Source organism: Squalius cephalus (assembly GCF_949319135.1).
Source record: "Squalius cephalus genome assembly, chromosome: 9".
Lineage (NCBI taxonomy): Eukaryota > Metazoa > Chordata > Actinopteri > Cypriniformes > Leuciscidae > Squalius > Squalius cephalus.
Genome location: NC_137130.1, coordinates 11990829 through 12011355, shown reverse-complemented (window position 1 = coordinate 12011355; position 20527 = coordinate 11990829).

Here is a 20527-nt window from a genome sequence, read left to right as displayed (position 1 = left end):
GAACGGATTCCGACAGCTGTTTTTTGCCGTCGGATTCTGTTCCCCCCATATTTCTGACAAACTGAGGATCTAATATTTATCAAATTGATGCTGTTTAAGCTCCATACACACACAGAATAAAATAAGCATATTTTAAGCCGATACATCAACATCTCTCATCATTGGGGTGGGGGAACGTATTTCGACAGCTGAACTATTTGCCGTCGGATTCTGTTCCCCCTATGTTTCTTACACAGTAAGGCTCTAACATTTATCAAATTGCTTTAAATTGCTATCCTCAATAGCCTAGTGGTCAGTTCCCTCATAATTTTTTTTTTAGCTTTGGGTGACCCGAGTTCAAGTCCCGGGTCGTCGAACTTTCTTGATACTATACTTTCCTATCACAATAAAAGGCAAAAAAATATATTATTTAAACTGATGCAAGTTAAGCTCCATCCACACACAGAATAGAATAAGCATATTTTAAGCCGATACATCAAAATCTCTCATCATTGGGGTGGGGGAACGGATTTCGACAGCTGAACTATTTGCCGTCGGATTCTGTTCCCCCTATGTTTCTTACACAGTAAGGCTCTAATATTTATCAAATTGATTTAAATTGCTATCCTCAATAGCCTAGTGGTCAGTTCCCTGATAATTTTTTTTTTAGCTTTGGGCGACCCGAGTTCAAGTCCCGGGTCGTCGAACTTTCTTGATACTATACTTTCCTATCATAATAAAAGGCAAAAAAAAATCCTTTAAACTGATGCAAGTTAAGCTCCATCCACACACAAAATAGAATCAGCATTTTTTAAGCCATTACATCAACACCTCTCATAATGGGAGTGGGGGAACGGATTCCGACAGCTGTTTTTTTTTGCCGTCGGATTCTATTCCCCCCATATTTCTGACACACTGAGGTTGTAATATTTATCAAATTGATGCTGTTTAAGCTCCATCCACACACAGAATAGAATAAGCATTTTTTAAGCCGATACATCAACATCTCTCATCATTGGGGTGGGGGAACGGATTTCGACAGCTGAACTATTTGCCGTCGGATTCTGTTCCCCCTATGTTTCGTACACAACGAGGTTCTAATATTTATCAAATTGCAGCAAATTGCTAGCTTCAATAGCCTAGTGGTCAGTGCCCTTGCAATTATTTTTTTTAGCTTTGGGCGACCCGGGTTCAAATCCATCCACACACAAAATAGAATCAGCATTTTTTAAGTCATTACATCAACACCTCTCACGCGGCGAGTGGGGGAACGGATTCCGACAGCTGTTTTTTGCCGTCGGATTCTGTTCCCCCCATATTTCTGACACACTGAGGTTGTAATATTTATCAAATTGATGCTGTTTAAGCTCCATCCACACACAGAATAGAATAAGCATTTTTTAAGCCAATACATCAACATCTCTCATCATTGGGTGGGGGAACGTATTTCGACAGCTGAACTATTTGCCGTCGGATTCTGTTCCCCCTATGTTTCTCACACAATGAGGTTCTAGTATGTATCACATTGCAGGTAATTACATAGCCCAATAGCCTAGTGGTCAGTACACTCTGCTCTGACATTCATTGCTTTTCAGCTTATTGCGACCCGAGTTCAAGTCCCGGTTCGTCAAACTTTCTTGATACTACACTGTCCTGTCATAATAAAAGACAAAAAATATATATTCTTTAAACTCATGCAAGCTAAGCTCCATCCACACACAAAAATAAAATCAGCATTTTTTAAGCCATTACATCAACACCTCTCATAATGGGAGTGGGGGAACGGATTCTGACAGCTGTTTTTTTTTGTCGTCGGATTCTGTTCCCCCCATATTTCCGACACACTGAGGTTCTAATATTTATCAAATTGATGCTGTTTAAGGTCCATCCACACACAGAATAGAATAAGCGTATTTTAAGCCGATACATCAACATCCCTCACCATTGGGGTGGGGGAACGGATTTCGACAGCTGAACTATTTGCCGTCGGATTCTGTTCCCCCTATGTTTCGTACACAACGAGGTTCTAATATTTATCACATTGCAGCAAATTGCTAGCTTCAATAGCCTAGTGGTCAGTGCCCTTGCAATTATTTTTTTTAGCTTTGGGCGACCCGGGTTCAAATCCATCCACACACAAAATAGAATCAGCATTTTTTAAGTCATTACATCAACACCTCTCACGCGGCGAGTGGGGGAACGGATTCCGACAGCTGTTTTTTGCCGTCGGATTCTGTTCCCCCCATATTTCTGACAAACTGAGGATCTAATATTTATCAAATTGATGCTGTTTAAGCTCCATACACACACAGAATAGAATAAGCATATTTTAAGCCGATACATCAACATCTCTCATCACTGGGGTGGGGGAACGGATTTCGACAGCTGAACTATTTGCCGTCGGATTCTGTTCCCCCTATGTTTCTTACACAGTAAGGCTGTAATATTTATCAAATTGCAGCAAATTGCTATCCTCAATAGCCTAGTGGTCAGTTCCTTCATATTTTTTTTTTTAGCTTTGGGCAACCCAAGTTCAAGTCCCGAGCCGTCGAACATTCTGGATACTATACTTTCCTATCATAATAAAAGGCAAAAAAAAATATCCTTTAAACTGATGCAAGTTAAGCTCCATCCACACACAAAATAGAATCAGCATTTTTTAAGCCATTACATCAACACCTCTCATAATGGGAGTGGGGGAACGGATTCTGACAGCTGTTTTTTTTTGCCGTCGGATTCTGTTCCCCCCATATTTCTGACACACTGAGGTTGTAATATTTATCAAATTGATGCTGTTTAAGCTCCATCCACACACAGAATAGAATAAGCATTTTTTAAGCCGATACATCAACATCTCTCATCATTGAGGTGGGGGAACGGATTTCGACAGCTGAACTATTTGCCGTCGGATTCTGTTCCCCCTATGTTTCGTACACAACGAGGTTCTAATATTTATCACATTGCAGCAAATTTCTAGCTTCAATAGCCTAGTGGTCAGTGCCCTTGCAATTATTTTTTTTAGCTTTGGGCGACCCGGGTTCAAATCCATCCACACACAAAATAGAATCAGCATTTTTTAAGTCATTACATCAACACCTCTCACGCGGCGAGTGGGGGAACGGATTCCGACAGCTGTTTTTTGCCGTCGGATTCTGTTCCCCCCATATTTCTGACAAACTGAGGATCTAATATTTATCAAATTGATGCTGTTTAAGCTCCATACACACACAGAATAAAATAAGCATATTTTAAGCCGATACATCAACATCTCTCATCATTGGGGTGGGGGAACGTATTTCGACAGCTGAACTATTTGCCGTCGGATTCTGTTCCCCCTATGTTTCTTACACAGTAAGGCTCTAACATTTATCAAATTGCTTTAAATTGCTATCCTCAATAGCCTAGTGGTCAGTTCCCTCATAATTTTTTTTTTAGTTTTGTGTGACCCGAGTTCAAGTCCCGGGTCGTCGAACTTTCTTGATACTATACTTTCCTATCATAATAAAAGGCAAAAAAATATATTATTTAAACTGATGCAAGTTAAGCTCCATCCACACACAGAATAGAATAAGCATATTTTAAGCCGATACATCAAAATCTCTCATCATTGGGGTGGGGGAACGGATTTCGACAGCTGAACTATTTGCCGTCGGATTCTGTTCCCCCTATGTTTCTTACACAGTAAGGCTCTAATATTTATCAAATTGCTTTAAATCGCTGTCCTCAATAGCCTAGTGGTCAGTTCCCTGATAATTTTTTTTTTAGCTTTGGGCGACCCAAGTTCACGTCCCGGGTCGTCGAACTTTCGTGATACTATACTTTCCTATCATAATAAAAGGCAAAAAAAATATCCTTTAAACTGATGCAAGTTAAGCTCCATCCACACACAAAATAGAATCAGCATTTTTAAGTCATTACATCAACACCTCTCATAATAGGAGTGGGGGAACGGATTCCGACAGCGTTTTTTTTTGCCGTCGGATTCTGTTCCCCCCATATTTCTGACACACTGAGGTTGTAATATTTATCAAATTGATGCTGTTTAAGCTCCATCCACACACAGAATAGAATAAGCATTTTTTAAGCCAATACATCAACATCTCTCATCATTGGGGTGGGGGAACGTATTTCGACAGCTGAACTATTTGCCGTCGGATTCTGTTCCCCCTATGTTTCTCACACAATGAGGTTCTAGTATGTATCACATTGCAGGTAATTACATAGCCCAATAGCCTAGTGGTCAGTACACTCTGCTCTGACATTCATTGCTTTTCAGCTTATTGCGACCCGAGTTCAAGTCCCGGTTCGTCAAACTTTCTTGATACTACACTGTCCTGTCATAATAAAAGACAAAAAATATATTTTCTTTAAACTCATGCAAGCTAAGCTCCATCCACACACAAAAATAAAATCAGCATTTTTTAAGCCATTACATCAACACCTCTCATAATGGGAGTGGGGGAACGGATTCTGACAGCTGTTTTTTTTTGTCGTCGGATTCTGTTCCCCCCATATTTCCGACACACTGAGGTTCTAATATTTATCAAATTGATGCTGTTTAAGGTCCATCCACACACAGAATAGAATAAGCGTATTTTAAGCCGATACATCAACATCCCTCACCATTGGGGTGGGGGAACGGATTTCGACAGCTGAACTATTTGCCGTCGGATTCTGTTCCCCCTATGTTTCGTACACAACGAGGTTCTAATATTTATCAAATTGCAGCAAATTGCTAGCTTCAATAGCCTAGTGGTCAGTGCCCTTGCAATTATTTTTTTTAGCTTTGGGCGACCCGGGTTCAAGTCCATCCACACACAAAATAGAATCAGCATTTTTTAAGTCATTACATCAACACCTCTCACGCGGCGAGTGGGGGAACGGATTCCGACAGCTGTTTTTTGCCGTCGGATTCTGTTCCCCCCATATTTCTGACAAACTGAGGATCTAATATTTATCAAATTGATGCTGTTTAAGCTCCATACACACACAGAATAGAATAAGCATATTTTAAGCCGATACATCAACATCTCTCATCATTGGGGTGGGGGAACGGATTTCGACAGCTGAACTATTTGCCGTCGGATTCTGTTCCCCCTATGTTTCTTACACAGTAAGGCTGTAATATTTATCAAATTGCTTTAAATTGCTATCCTCAATAGCCTAGTGGTCAGTTCCTTCATATTTTTTTTTTAGCTTTGGGTGACCAGAGTTCAAGTCCCGGGTCGTCGAACTTTCTTGATACTATACTTTCCTATCATAATAAAAGGCAAAAAAATATATTATTTAAATTCATGCAAGTTAAGCTCCATCCACACACAGAATAGAATAAGCATATTTTAAGCCGATACATCAAAATCTCTCATCATTGGGGTGGGGGAACGGATTTCGACAGCTGAACTATTTGCCGTCGGATTCTGTTCCCCCTATGTTTCTTACACAGTAAGGCTCTAATATTTATCAAATTGTTTTAAATTGCTGTCCTCAATAGCCTAGTGGTCAGTTCCATGATAATGTTTTTTTTAGCTTTGGGCGACCCGAGTTCACGTCCCGGGTCGTCGAACTTTCGTGATACTATACTTTCCTATCATAATAAAAGGCAAAAAAAATATCCTTTAAACTGATGCAAGTTAAGCTCCATCCGCACACAAAATAGAATCAGCATTTTTAAGTCATTACATCAACACCTCTCATAATAGGAGTGGGGGAACGGATTCCGACAGCGTTTTTTTTTGCCGTCGGATTCTGTTCCCCCCATATTTCTGACACACTGAGGTTGTAATATTTATCAAATTGATGCTGTTTAAGCTCCATCCACACACAGAATAGAATAAGCATTTTTTAAGCCAATACATCAACATCTCTCATCATTGGGGTGGGGGAACGTATTTCGACAGCTGAACTATTTGCCGTCGGATTCTGTTCCCCCTATGTTTCTGACAAACTGAGGATCTAATATTTATCAAATTGATGCTGTTTAAGCTCCATACACACACAGAATAGAATAAGCATATTTTAAGCCGATACATCAACATCTCTCATCATTGGGGTGGGGGAACGGATTTCGACAGCTGAACTATTTGCCGTCGGATTCTGTTCCCCCTATGTTTCTTACACAGTAAGGCTGTAATATTTATCAAATTGCTTTAAATTGCTATCCTCAATAGCCTAGTGGTCAGTTCCTTCATATTTTTTTTTTAGCTTTGGGTGACCAGAGTTCAAGTCCCGGGTCGTCGAACTTTCTTGATACTATACTTTCCTATCATAATAAAAGGCAAAAAAATATATTATTTAAATTCATGCAAGTTAAGCTCCATCCACACACAGAATAGAATAAGCATATTTTAAGCCGATACATCAAAATCTCTCATCATTGGGGTGGGGGAACGGATTTCGACAGCTGAACTATTTGCCGTCGGATTCTGTTCCCCCTATGTTTCTTACACAGTAAGGCTCTAATATTTATCAAATTGTTTTAAATTGCTGTCCTCAATAGCCTAGTGGTCAGTTCCATGATAATGTTTTTTTTAGCTTTGGGCGACCCGAGTTCACGTCCCGGGTCGTCGAACTTTCGTGATACTATACTTTCCTATCATAATAAAAGGCAAAAAAAATATCCTTTAAACTGATGCAAGTTAAGCTCCATCCGCACACAAAATAGAATCAGCATTTTTAAGTCATTACATCAACACCTCTCATAATAGGAGTGGGGGAACGGATTCCGACAGCGTTCTTTTTTGCCGTCGGATTCTGTTCCCCCCATATTTCTGACACACTGAGGTTGTAATATTTATCAAATTGATGCTGTTTAAGCTCCATCCACACACAGAATAGAATAAGCATTTTTTAAGCCAATACATCAACATCTCTCATCATTGGGGTGGGGGAACGTATTTCGACAGCTGAACTATTTGCCGTCGGATTTTGTTCCTCCTATGTTTCTCACACAATGAGGTTCTAGTATGTATCACATTGCAGGTAATTACATAGCCCAATAGCCTAGTGGTCAGTACACTCTGCTCTGACATTCATTGCTTTTCAGCTTATTGCGACCCGAGTTCAAGTCCCGGTTCGTCAAACTTTCTTGATACTACACTGTCCTGTCATAATAAAAGACAAAAAATATATTTTCTTTAAACTCATGCAAGCTAAGCTCCATCCACACACAAAAATAAAATCAGCATTTTTTAAGCCATTACATCAACACCTCTCATAATGGGAGTGGGGGAACGGATTCTGACAGCTGTTTTTTTTTGTCGTCGGATTCTGTTCCCCCCATATTTCCGACACACTGAGGTTCTAATATTTATCAAATTGATGCTGTTTAAGGTCCATCCACACACAGAATAGAATAAGCGTATTTTAAGCCGATACATCAACATCCCTCACCATTGGGGTGGGGGAACGGATTTCGACAGCTGAACTATTTGCCGTCGGATTCTGTTCCCCCTATGTTTCGTACACAACGAGGTTCTAATATTTATCAAATTGCAGCAAATTGCTAGCTTCAATAGCCTAGTGGTCAGTGCCCTTGCAATTATTTTTTTTAGCTTTGGGCGACCCGGGTTCAAGTCCATCCACACACAAAATAGAATCAGCATTTTTTAAGTCATTACATCAACACCTCTCACGCGGCGAGTGGGGGAACGGATTCCGACAGCTGTTTTTTGCCGTCGGATTCTGTTCCCCCCATATTTCTGACAAACTGAGGATCTAATATTTATCAAATTGATGCTGTTTAAGCTCCATACACACACAGAATAGAATAAGCATATTTTAAGCCGATACATCAACATCTCTCATCATTGGGGTGGGGGAACGGATTTCGACAGCTGAACTATTTGCCGTCGGATTCTGTTCCCCCTATGTTTCTTACACAGTAAGGCTGTAATATTTATCAAATTGCTTTAAATTGCTATCCTCAATAGCCTAGTGGTCAGTTCCTTCATATTTTTTTTTTAGCTTTGGGTGACCAGAGTTCAAGTCCCGGGTCGTCGAACTTTCTTGATACTATACTTTCCTATCATAATAAAAGGCAAAAAAATATATTATTTAAACTGATGCAAGTTAAGCTCCATCCACACACAGAATAGAATAAGCATATTTTAAGCCGATACATCAAAATCTCTCATCATTGGGGTGGGGGAACGGATTTCGACAGCTGAACTATTTGCCGTCGGATTCTGTTCCCCCTATGTTTCTTACACAGTAAGGCTCTAATATTTATCAAATTGATTTAAATTGCTGTCCTCAATAGCCTAGTGGTCAGTTCCATGATAATGTTTTTTTTAGCTTTGGGCGACCCGAGTTCACGTCCCGGGTCGTCGAACTTTCGTGATACTATACTTTCCTATCATAATAAAAGGCAAAAAAAATATCCTTTAAACTGATGCAAGTTAAGCTCCATCCACACACAAAATAGAATCAGCATTTTTAAGTCATTACATCAACACCTCTCATAATAGGAGTGGGGGAACGGATTCCGACAGCGTTTTTTTTTGCCGTCGGATTCTGTTCCCCCCATATTTCTGACACACTGAGGTTGTAATATTTATCAAATTGATGCTGTTTAAGCTCCATCCACACACAGAATAGAATAAGCATTTTTTAAGCCAATACATCAACATCTCTCATCATTGGGGTGGGGGAACGTATTTCGACAGCTGAACTATTTGCCGTCGGATTCTGTTCCCCCTATGTTTCGTACACAACGAGGTTCTAATATTTATCAAATTGCAGCAAATTGCTAGCTTCAATAGCCTAGTTGTCAGTGCCCTTGCAATTATTTTTTTTTTTAGCTTTGGGCAACCCGGGTTCAAGTCCATCCACACACAAAATAGAATCAGCATTTTTTAAGTCATTACATCAACACCTCTCACGCGGCGAGTGGGGGAACGGATTCCGACAGCTGTTTTTTGCCGTCGGATTCTGTTCCCCCCATATTTCTGACAAACTGAGGATCTAATATTTATCAAATTGATGCTGTTTAAGCTCCATACACACATAGAATAGAATAAGCATATTTTAAGCCAATACATCAACATCTCTCATCATTGGGGTGGGGGAACGTATTTCGACAGCTGAACTATTTGCCGTCGGATTCTGTTCCCCCTATGTTTCGTACACAACGAGGTTCTAATATTTATCAAATTGCAGCAAATTGCTAGCTTCAATAGCCTAGTGGTCAGTGCCCTTGCAATTATTTTTTTTTTAGCTTTGGGCGACCCGGGTTCAAGTCCATCCACACACAAAATAGAATCAGCATTTTTTAAGTCATTACATCAACACCTCTCACGCGGCGAGTGGGGGAACGGATTCCGACAGCTGTTTTTTGCCGTCGGATTCTGTTCCCCCCATATTTCTGACAAACTGAGGATCTAATATTTATCAAATTGATGCTGTTTAAGCTCCATACACACATAGAATAGAATAAGCATATTTTAAGCCGATATATCAACATCTCTCATCATTGGGGTTGGGGAACGGATTTCGACAGCTGAACTATTTGCCGTCGGATTCTGTTCCCCCTATGTTTCTTACACAGTAAGGCTGTAATATTTATCAAATTGCTTTAATTTGCTATCCTCAATAGCCTAGTGGTCAGTTCCTTCATTTTTTTTTTTTTAGCTTTGGGCAACCCAAGTTCAAGTCCCGGGCCGTCGAACATTCTGGATACTATACTTTCCTATCATAATAAAAGGCAAAAAAAAAAAAAAATCCTTTAAACTGATGCAAGTTAAGCTCCATCCACACAGAATAGAATAAGCATATTTTAAGCCGATACATCAACATCTCTCATCACTGGGTGGGGGAACGGATTTCGACAGCTGAACTATTTGCCGTCAGATTCTGTTCCCCCTATGTTTCTTACACAGTAAGGCTCTAATATTTATCAAATTGCTTTAAATTGCTGTCCTCAATAGCCTAGTGGTCAATTCCCTCATAATTATTTTTTTAGCTTTGTGTGACCCGAGTTCAAGTCCCGGGTCGTCGAACTTTCTTGATACTATACTTTCCTATCATAATAAAAGGCAAAAAAATATATTATTTAAACTGATGCAAGTTAAGCTCCATCCACACACAGAATAGAATAAGCATATTTTAAGCCGATACATCAAAATCTCTCATCATTGGGGTGGGGGAACGGATTTCGACAGCTGAACTATTTGCCGTCGGATTCTGTTCCCCCTATGTTTCTTACACAGTAAGGCTGTAATATTTATCAAATTGCTGTAAATTGCTATCCTCAATAGCCTAGTGGTCAGTTCCCTGATAAATTTTTTTTTAGCTTTGGGCGACCCGAGTTCAAGTCCAGGGTCGTCGAACTTTCTTGATACTATACTTTCCTATCATAATAAAAGGCAAAAAAAAAAATCCTTTAAACTGATGCAAGTTAAGCTCCATCCACACACAAAATAGAATCAGCATTTTTTAAGCCATTACATCAACACCTCTCATAATGGGAGTGGGGGAACGGATTCTGACAGCTGTTTTTTTTTGCCGTCGGATTCTGTTCCCCCCATATTTCTGACACACTGAGGTTGTAATATTTATCAAATTGATGCTGTTTAAGCTCCATCCACACACACAGAATAGAATAAGCATTTTTTAAGCCGATACATCAACATCTCTCATCATTGGGGTGGGGGAACGGATTTCGACAGCTGAACTATTTGCCGTCGGATTCTGTTCCCCCTATGTTTCGTACACAACGAGGTTCTAATATTTATCACATTGCAGCAAATTGCTAGCTTCAATAGCCTAGTGGTCAGTGCCCTTGCAATTATTTTTTTTTAGCTTTGGGCGACCCAGGTTCAAGTCCATCCACACACAAAATAGAATCAGCATTTTTTAAGTCATTACATCAACACCTCTCACGCGGCGAGTGGGGGAACGGATTCCGACAGCTGTTTTTTGCCGTCGGATTCTGTTCCCCCCATATTTCTGACAAACTGAGGATCTAATATTTATCAAATTGATGCTGTTTAAGCTCCATACACACACAGAATAGAATAAGCCTATTTTAAGCCGATACATCAACATCTCTCATCATTGGGGTGGGGGAACGTATTTCGACAGCTGAAGTATTTGCCGTCGGATTCTGTTCCCCCTATGTTTCTTACACAGTAAGGCTCTAACATTTATCAAATTGCTTTAAATTGCTATCCTCAATAGCCTAGTGGTCAGTTCCCTCATAATTTTTTTTTTAGCTTTGGGTGACCCGAGTTCAAGTCCCGGGTCGTCGAACTTTCTTGATACTAGACTTTCCTATCATAATAAAAGGCAAAAAAATATATTATTTAAACTGATGCAAGTTAAGCTCCATCCACACACAGAATAGAATAAGCATATTTTAAGCCGATACATCAAAATATCTCATCATTGGGGTGGGGGAACGGATTTCGACAGCTGAACTATTTGCCGTCGGATTCTGTTCCCCCTATGTTTCTTACACAGTAAGGCTCTAATATTTATTAAATTGATTTAAATTGCTATCCTCAATAGTCTAGTGGTCAGTTCCTTGTTAAATTTTATTTTAGCTTTGGGCGACCCGAGTTCAAGTCCCGAGTCGTCGAACTTTCTTGATACTATACTTTCCTATCATAATAAAAGGCAAAAAAATTTATTTTTTAAACTGTTGCAAGTTAAGCTCCATCCACACAGAATAGAATAAGCATATTTTAAGCCGATACATCAACATCTCTCATCACTGGGTGGGGGAACGGATTTCGACAGCTGAACTATTTGCCGTCAGATTCTGTTCCCCCTATGTTTCTTACACAGTAAGGCTCTAATATTTATCAAATTGATTTAAATTGCTATCCTCAATAGCCTGGTGGTCAGTTCCCTGACAATTTTTTTTTTTCAGCTTTGGGCGACCTGAGTCAAGTCCCTGGTCGTTGAACTTTCTAGATACTATACTTTCCTATCATAAGAAAAGGCAAAAAAATATATCCTTTAAACTGATGCAAGTTAAGCTCCATCCACACACAAAATAGAATCAGCATTTTTAAGTCATTACATCAACACCTCTCATAATGGGAGTGGGGGAACGGATTCCGACAGCGTTTTTTTTTGCCGTCGTATTCTGTTCCCCCCATATTTCTGACACACTGAGGTTGTAATATTTATCAAATTGATGCTGTTTAAGGTCCATCCACACACAGAATAGAATAAGCATATTTTAAGCCGATACATCAACATCTCTCACCATTGGGGTGGGGGAACGGATTTCGACAGCTGAACTATTTGCCGTCGGATTCTGTTCCCCCTATGTTTCTTACACAATAAGGTTCTAATATTCATCAAATGACTTTACATTACAATCCTCAATAGTCTAGTGGTCAGTTCCTTGTTAAATTTTATTTTAGCTTTGGGCGACCCGAGTTCAAGTCCCGAGTCGTCGAACTTTCTTGATACTATACTTTCCTATCATAATAAAAGGCAAAAAAAATTATTTTTTAAACTGTTGCAAGTTAAGCTCCATCCACACAGAATAGAATAAGCATATTTTAAGCCGATACATCAACATCTCTCATCACTGGGTGGGGGAACGGATTTCGACAGCTGAACTATTTGCCGTCAGATTCTGTTCCCCCTATGTTTCTTACACAGTAAGGCTCTAATATTTATCAAATTGATTTAAATTGCTATCCTCAATAGCCTGGTGGTCAGTTCCCTGACAATTTTTTTTTTTCAGCTTTGGGCGACCTGAGTCAAGTCCCTGGTCGTTGAACTTTCTAGATACTATACTTTCCTATCATAAGAAAAGGCAAAAAAATATATCCTTTAAACTGATGCAAGTTAAGCTCCATCCACAAACAAAATACAATCAGCGTTTTTTAAGTCATTACATCAACACCTCTCATAATGGGAGTGGGGGAACGGATTCCGACAGCTGTTTTTTGCCGTCGGATTCTGTTCCCCCCATATTTCTGACAAACTGAGGATCTAATATTTGTCAAATTGATGCTGTTTAAGCTCCATCCACACACAAAATAGAATGAGCATATTTTAAGCCGATACATCAACATCTCTCATCATTGGGGTGGGGGAACGGATTTCGACATCTGATCTATTTGCCGTCGGATTCTGTTCCCCCTATGTTTCGTACACAATAAGGTTCTAATAATCATCAAAAGGCTTTTCTTTACTATCCTCAATAGTCTAGTGGTCAGTTCCTTGATAATTTTTTTTTTAGCTTTGGGCGACCCGAGTTCAAGTCCCGGGTCGTCGAACTTTCTTGATACTATACTTTCCTATCATAATAAAAGGCAAAAAAATATATTCTTTAAACTGATGCAAGTTAAGCTCCATCCACACACAGAATAGAATAAGCATATTTTAAGCCGATACATCAACATCTCTCATCATTGGGGTGGGGGAACGGATTTAGACAGCTGAACTATTTGCCCTCGGATTCTGTTCCCCCTATGTTTCTTACACAGTAAGGCTCTAATATTTATCAAATTGCTTTAACTTGCTAGTCTCAATAGCCTAGTGGTCAGTTCCCTCATCATTTTTTTTTTAGCTTTGGGCAACCTGAGTTCAAGTCCCGGGTAGTCGACCTTTCTTGATACTATACTTTCCTATCATAATAAAAGGCAAAAAAAAAATATTATTTAAACTGATGCAAGTTAAGCTCCATCCACACACAAAATAGAATCAGCATATTTTAAGCCGATACATCAACATCTCTCATCATTGGGGTAGGGGAACGGTTTTCGACAGCTGAACTATTTGTCGTCGGATTCTGTTCCCCCAAGTTTATTACACAATGAGGTTCTAATATTTATCACATTGTAGCCACTTAGTAGACCCAATAGTCCAGTGGTCAGTGCACTCTTCATTGACATTCATTGTTTTTCAGTTTATTGCCAGTTCAAGTCACGGGTCGTCAAACTTTCTTGATACTATACTGTCCTATCATAATAAAAGGCAAAAAATATATATTCTTTAAACTGATGCAAGTTAACCTATTGAGTTTATACCTGCGGTTTGTCTTTTCAGTCAAAATAACAATTTATGCAACAATTTCTTCTCTTTCGTGTCAGTCTCTGTTCACGTTGTAAACACACTTCTGGGTTCCCGGCTCAGCAGTATTGGTCGGCTCCTGTGTCAGCATCCCACGTATGAGTCATGGTACTCACCTGAACAGCGTCAGAGACTGACACGGAAGAGAAGAAATTGTTAAATAAAGTTGTTATTTTTGTTTTTCTTTTGCATACAAAAAGTATTTTTGTCACTTAATAAAAATAATGTTGAACCACTGCAGTCACATGGACTATTCTAACGATGTCTTCACTACATTTCTACACCTTGAAAGTGGAGATAATGCTGCAGTCTATGGAGGGACAGAAAGCTCTCGGATTTCATCAAAAATATCTTAATTTGTGTTCTGAGGATGAATGAAGGTCTTATGGGTTTGGAACAACATGAGGGTGAGTAATGATTGAATTTTTGGGTGAACTATCCTTTTAATACGTATGAATGAAAAGTTATTTTCTTACAAAGATTCAGCAACATAGTTTCTGAAAGAGAGAAGTTAGACAGAAAACTCAAAAAGATCTTCATTTGTGTTCTGAAGATGAACGAAAGTCTTATGGGTTTGGAAGACATGAGTGTGAGTGAACTATCCCTTAACCAACGTGATCTCATGAGAATACGTGTGTATTTTTACATAAAGTGTAATTCTACCATACGTACATTTACTTACGTTTTATACACACAGAAACGTATAATAATGACGTATTTACAGCACTAAAACGTAAAATATTTACGTATTAACAGCACAAAAACGTAAATTATTTACGTATGAACAACTCTACCGACGTACATATTTGTACGTATTCTTATTTATGCATATTAAAATCGTGGCATTAATGTTTTGACTCTATTGCATTTAAATGTCTTATCAATTGCGTTTTCAGTCGCATTTATTATTATTAAATGCAGTTTACTCAAGAAATAGGCTAATAACCATTCGCTCTGTTCGTGCCTTCTGCTGCAAACTCGTTTCGGATGATTAAAGGGGGTCGCACACCGGACGCGCAGCTCAGCGCCACGTCTTTTAAATTCGAACACATTATTCTCTATGAGAGTACACACACCGGCGGCGTCTGTCCGCGGCGCCCAGCAACGGCTCAGGACCGTGTTCAAAATCCTGCCGCGCCACAGAGCGCCATTTACATAGTTTTATATTAAATTTACATTTATGTGTCTCAAATCGTAGTTAATGTATACAGACTTAACCCCGTGGTGCAATATACATTTAGTTTTAAATTTATTTACAGAAATCAGAAAATTGCTGATGCTAACGGATTTTCAGGTGAGAGTTGTCCTAGACGTGGCGCGGCGCGGCGCTGATCTGCGCGTCCGGTGTGCGACCCACTTTAGCCTACATGCAGTTAAACAAGAATACACTTTAAAACCTTAAATGGGGGGGGTGAATTGCTGTTTCATGCATACTGAGTTTTTTACACTGTTAAAGAGTTGTATTCCCATGCTAAACATGGACAAAGTTTCAAAAGTTAAGTTGTACGTTTGAAGGAGTATTTTTGTTCCAAAAATACTCCTTCCGGTTTGTCACAAGTTTCGGAAAGTTTTTTTTCGAGTATGGCTCTGTCTTACGTAAGATAGAGCGGAATTTCCTTATATGGGTCCTAAGGGCACTTCTCCGCGGCCGCGCGCGCACTCGCAGACCAGAGAGAAGAGAGCGAAAGCAGTACGTTACCTCAAAGCGCTATGCTCGGCTTTTAGGGAAGTCAATGTCACCAAAGAAGTGGGTTTTTGGTTGGCAGGGCAAGACAACCCTGCACAGATTCCCAAAGAACCCAGCGTTAAGGGAATAGTGGATGGAGTTTGTTTTTTCGAAGCATCAACGGAGGTTGTGCACGACTCTTTGTTCCCTGCATTTCGATGATGATTGTTTTATAAACAAAGCCCAGATCGACTTATTTGCAGATCGTCTAATGCTTAAGGATCGAGCAGTCACGGTGAGTAAACTACTTCAAATGTCTCTCTGTGTTGTTGTTAGATCAGTTAGCACAGCTATAGCACACCGCCCACACGGCCCGCCCCCAGCCGCTCGGTTTTTTCCGAAAAGACTTGGAACAGCCAATCTTTAACTTATAAATATAATAAAACTAAAGACGTTTTGGAGATATGAAGGATGCAATACTACTCTATAGGTAGGCTACTCAAGATTAACAGGAGATTGAGTGAAAATGAGCATTTCACCCCCCCTTTAAAAATACCTTAATCGTTTAACCATTTTGTAATATTTAGTTTTACAGTGAGACACAAAATGCGTTTTCTCCAATAGAACAATAATACACCAAAACCCAACATAAATGCACAAAAGACATCAATTTTATTAGCTTGATACATAGACTGGCTTGATATTATAATCCAAATCTTTAGAATCCATACATTTGCAAGAAAGAGATCCAAATTCAGCCCTTTATCCAGTGAGTGATCTTCACAGGCTAACACAGCAGCGCAGTCCGTAACCAAATTCCGCGCTCGTGATGAATTCAAATTCAAAAATTGCGCCCTCAAGAAGCGTTAAGACATGTTTTACGGCAGTGATATCAAACGCTCATTGGCTCTCGCCACAGATTGCGACATGCCGTATTTCAGTCGGTAAACTACATTTGAACTGGAGAAGCACGCGCGCCTTCACACAGAGCGAAGCCGGATTAACATTTTCATGGATTAATAACTTAAATAAGCTCTGTACCTCATTCAGTACTATTATACTGAAAGACTGTGACTGCAACACATCGTCATGTGAACGACTTTTGGTACCGGTTTTGACATTTTCGCAATAAATAAATTATTGTGATTACACGTATGTTGTAATTTTTCTTCATAATTGTAGCCTATGTAGTTTTAAGAAATTGTTATGGGTAGGTTTAGGGGTAGGAGTAGGATTAGCTGCTAAAAAAAATATTTTAATGCTATATTGTTAATAAAATTGCCATTTCCCTACACATCTCTGTACGTTTTGTCCTTTTTATATTCTGTATAAAATGGGTAACGTTATGTTTAGGTTTGGGAGTAGGGTTAAGGGATCTTCCATTTATCTATAAAACGGTAAAAGGTAAATTATACAGATATCTTAATGATATGAAAGATTCGTACATATTTTACGTTTTGTAGCTGTAAAAAACGTAATAATGTTACGTTTAATTGTTGCAGATACGTCCATATCATACGTTTCAGCATCTATCCAAACGTACAAAACGTACGTTTTCTATCTTTGAAAATTACGTATTATACTACGTATTAACAATGAGACCAGGCTGCCTTAACAGTTAGTTACAATCACCATCCTTGCATCCCTTATTCATGGATGAAAACAACATAGCCTATTTGGAGCAACATAAGGGTACGTAAATGGCGAACTATTTAGGCAAAATATTCCTTTCCATTTTATAATTAAAGTGTTGAATTGTGTATATTTTTGCAGCACATAAAGTAGGCCTACTGGCAGAGAAGTCATCTGAGAGAAACTGTAATAGCCTAATCAAGACTGATGCTTAAGGCTATGCATAGTGTAGGACATGTCAAAAAGGATCCTGCTTTTTCTGTCCCCAAATTAGCAAATAATATTTCATAATAACGGAAAATATAGCACATGATTCATATGTACTGCTGTTATTATATTCTTGGTCATTTTTGTATCTTGACAGTTGTGGACACTTTGAAATGTTGTTGTGTGGAAAAGAGGTGCATACAGATTCTATTAAAATTCTTATTTTGTGTTCCTTTAAATTTGAGAAGGTCAGTGAAGTATAAAAAAAAAAATCGTCATGAAGCAGATAAATAATGAAATGTGCAACGATAAATCTTTTATAATAAATACTGCAATATTTAATTAAAAAATAAGAATCGTCATTTTTTATTTCATGGGGACTTTAAAGTCTTAAAAGGCCTCAATAGCTTTTTTTTTCCATCGTGTGGGTCAATACCTTTATTAACCTAAAGTATTGAGAGTAAGTGCAAGCTTTCGTCTTAATCAGTATATTGTACATTGTTTTCCACTAAATGTGACTTGGCGGTAACAGCATCACTTCGCTAGCCTAGAGAGAATAGAGCTTTTGTTTGGCTGAAAATGGGACTTGATTCAGGGGCCCATCGCTCCGTGACAAGAATAAAGTGAAGCTCTGAACAAAAAGCTCAGTGGTGAAATTGTAATTTATATTCTCCGCTCTGAGACAACCACATAATCATGGGGCAGGAAAGCAGAGTTTTCTCATGAAGCTCATGTAATCAATAGCTGTCGTGTTGATAATACTATTAAAATAATGCTGTTTTTGCTTGGAACTGTCACAGGAGAAATCAATTCAAATGTTGTGCTTCAAAGCAATAGGTTTTTGGCAGTATATATGATCCTTCAGAAATCATTCCAATGCTTATTTGGTCCTCACGAAACATTTCTTATTATTATCTATGCAAAAATTATTTGTTCTGCTTAATATTTTTTTGTGGAAACCATTCAACTTTTTTCATGATTCTTTGATGACTAAAAAGTGGCATATATATGGGGATGGGGGGGGGTTCACAAAGATGCCATAGAATAACCATTTTGGGTTCCCCAAAGAAGCTTTTAGTAAATTATGTTTTATTAATAAAGTTCAGGATTAGCATGTTCAGATAATCTACCCAATCAGCATGAGGAGGCCTATATATAAATATTATTCAACATATTTTTGATCTGACTGCACTGACACCATTATATGAGAACTGAACTGAGCTGGACAATGACATGACTGTTTTCTCCAGAGCTGCTGTATAAATAAATGAACTAATTCAATAACTATTGATTTTTACAATGGAAATGAATCAACACTAAAGTTACTTAATGCAACTTTGTTGCATTATTTTCCTGTTATAACTGTAAAGCTGCTTTGAAACAATCTGTATTGTAAAAAGCGCTGTATAAATAAAGGTGACTTGACTTGACTATAAATAGCTGACTCACCTCTGTCCCAGGACAGTTTTCCAGCATCCCTCCTCCTCCCCATTTCCTCACTCTTATCGGTTCTTATCCCTGCCATGGGATATGGGGGGAGTATTCTGGGTTTGGGCCACATTCTGATCTCGCAGCCCTACTCCCAGACAGCGTGCCAAATAGCCTACACATGCTCTTGACTCTATATTTGATTATATAAGTGTGAACTCATGAAACAGTTCTTAAAATAACTTTTTTTTTTTCTTATTGTGAGGAACATTTTAACAATCTAAAGAACCTTTTTTCATTATAAAGAATATTTTAAGGGAAAGGTTCCATGGATGTTCTTCATGGAACCATTGATGCTAATAAAGCCTTTATTTTTAAGAGTAAAGGGTGTAAGAATAATGCAGATCGTGTCTCTTCAATGAATGTTCGTTGTGTCCACAGAATTTGTGCTTTTGTACTGTTTGTTCGACAGGTCAAACATCCTATTATTATTTTAAGCTTTTACAAAGTTACATAAAGGATGAGACATGTAAACAGTATTTGTTCTTTGCTTTGGACCTGTTGCTTTCATAAATAAATCCTGCTGTTAAAGGGATAGTTCACAATTTATTTATTTTTTATTCTGTCATCAATCATTAATTCACCCACATGTCATTCCAAACCCGTCTGACTTTCTTTCTAGGACACAAAAGAAGATATTTTAAAAGTGTTTTGACCATAGAATGAAAGTCAATGAGATCCAAAACAATTTGACGATTGCATTTTTGGGTGAACTATCCCTTTAACCTAAATTAGATGTCACACTTAGTTGTGTGGTTCAAGCTAAATGCTTGTACAGTATAGCATTATATGTGAAAATATTGGATTGAATTCTTCAAAAAAATGCTTAATTGAGTTATTTACCATTAAGTGGTCAGATATGGCCATTTAAAAATATAAAGTCAAATTTTGGGTGAGGTAGAAAATTCAGTTTCTTTACACTCTGTTGCCCTCTGCTGGCAATGGTATATCATTCCCGTTCATGAAAAAATATAGACTATGTCTGGATGACATCTATACAGAGACTGTTTTCATTCATACATACATTCACTGTCCAGTCTGACATACCTGTGCTTTTGCATAGCTTTCAATTTCACAGATATTTTCATATTTTGCAGTGCATAAATAGACATTTCATTGTGTCCATATGAATCTTTGACACCCTCCTTGAATACACTCTCAGGGAAAGAAGGAGGTATCCAAATCCTTCAGATCTCAATTACTTTGAATTTCACACCCCAGGCTGAGCTGAAGAGCCTGGCACATCTGCAATGCAGTTATCTTCTGAAACGATACTTCCAGAGAACTCATTTTCTATTTGTTAGGGAACAGACGCTAAGGAATTGCTGGTGGATGTCACACTGTAAACAAACACTTATCACCTAAACACACAGTCATTAACCTGTCAGGCATTAGCTTGTGCTTGTTAGCAGAGCGAATTATCATAAACTATGAGAACAGCTGAGGCACAGAGATATTACAGTATACATTACAGCTTAAAATCCTGACTAATGGAGCTACATATAGTAAATACAAACCAAA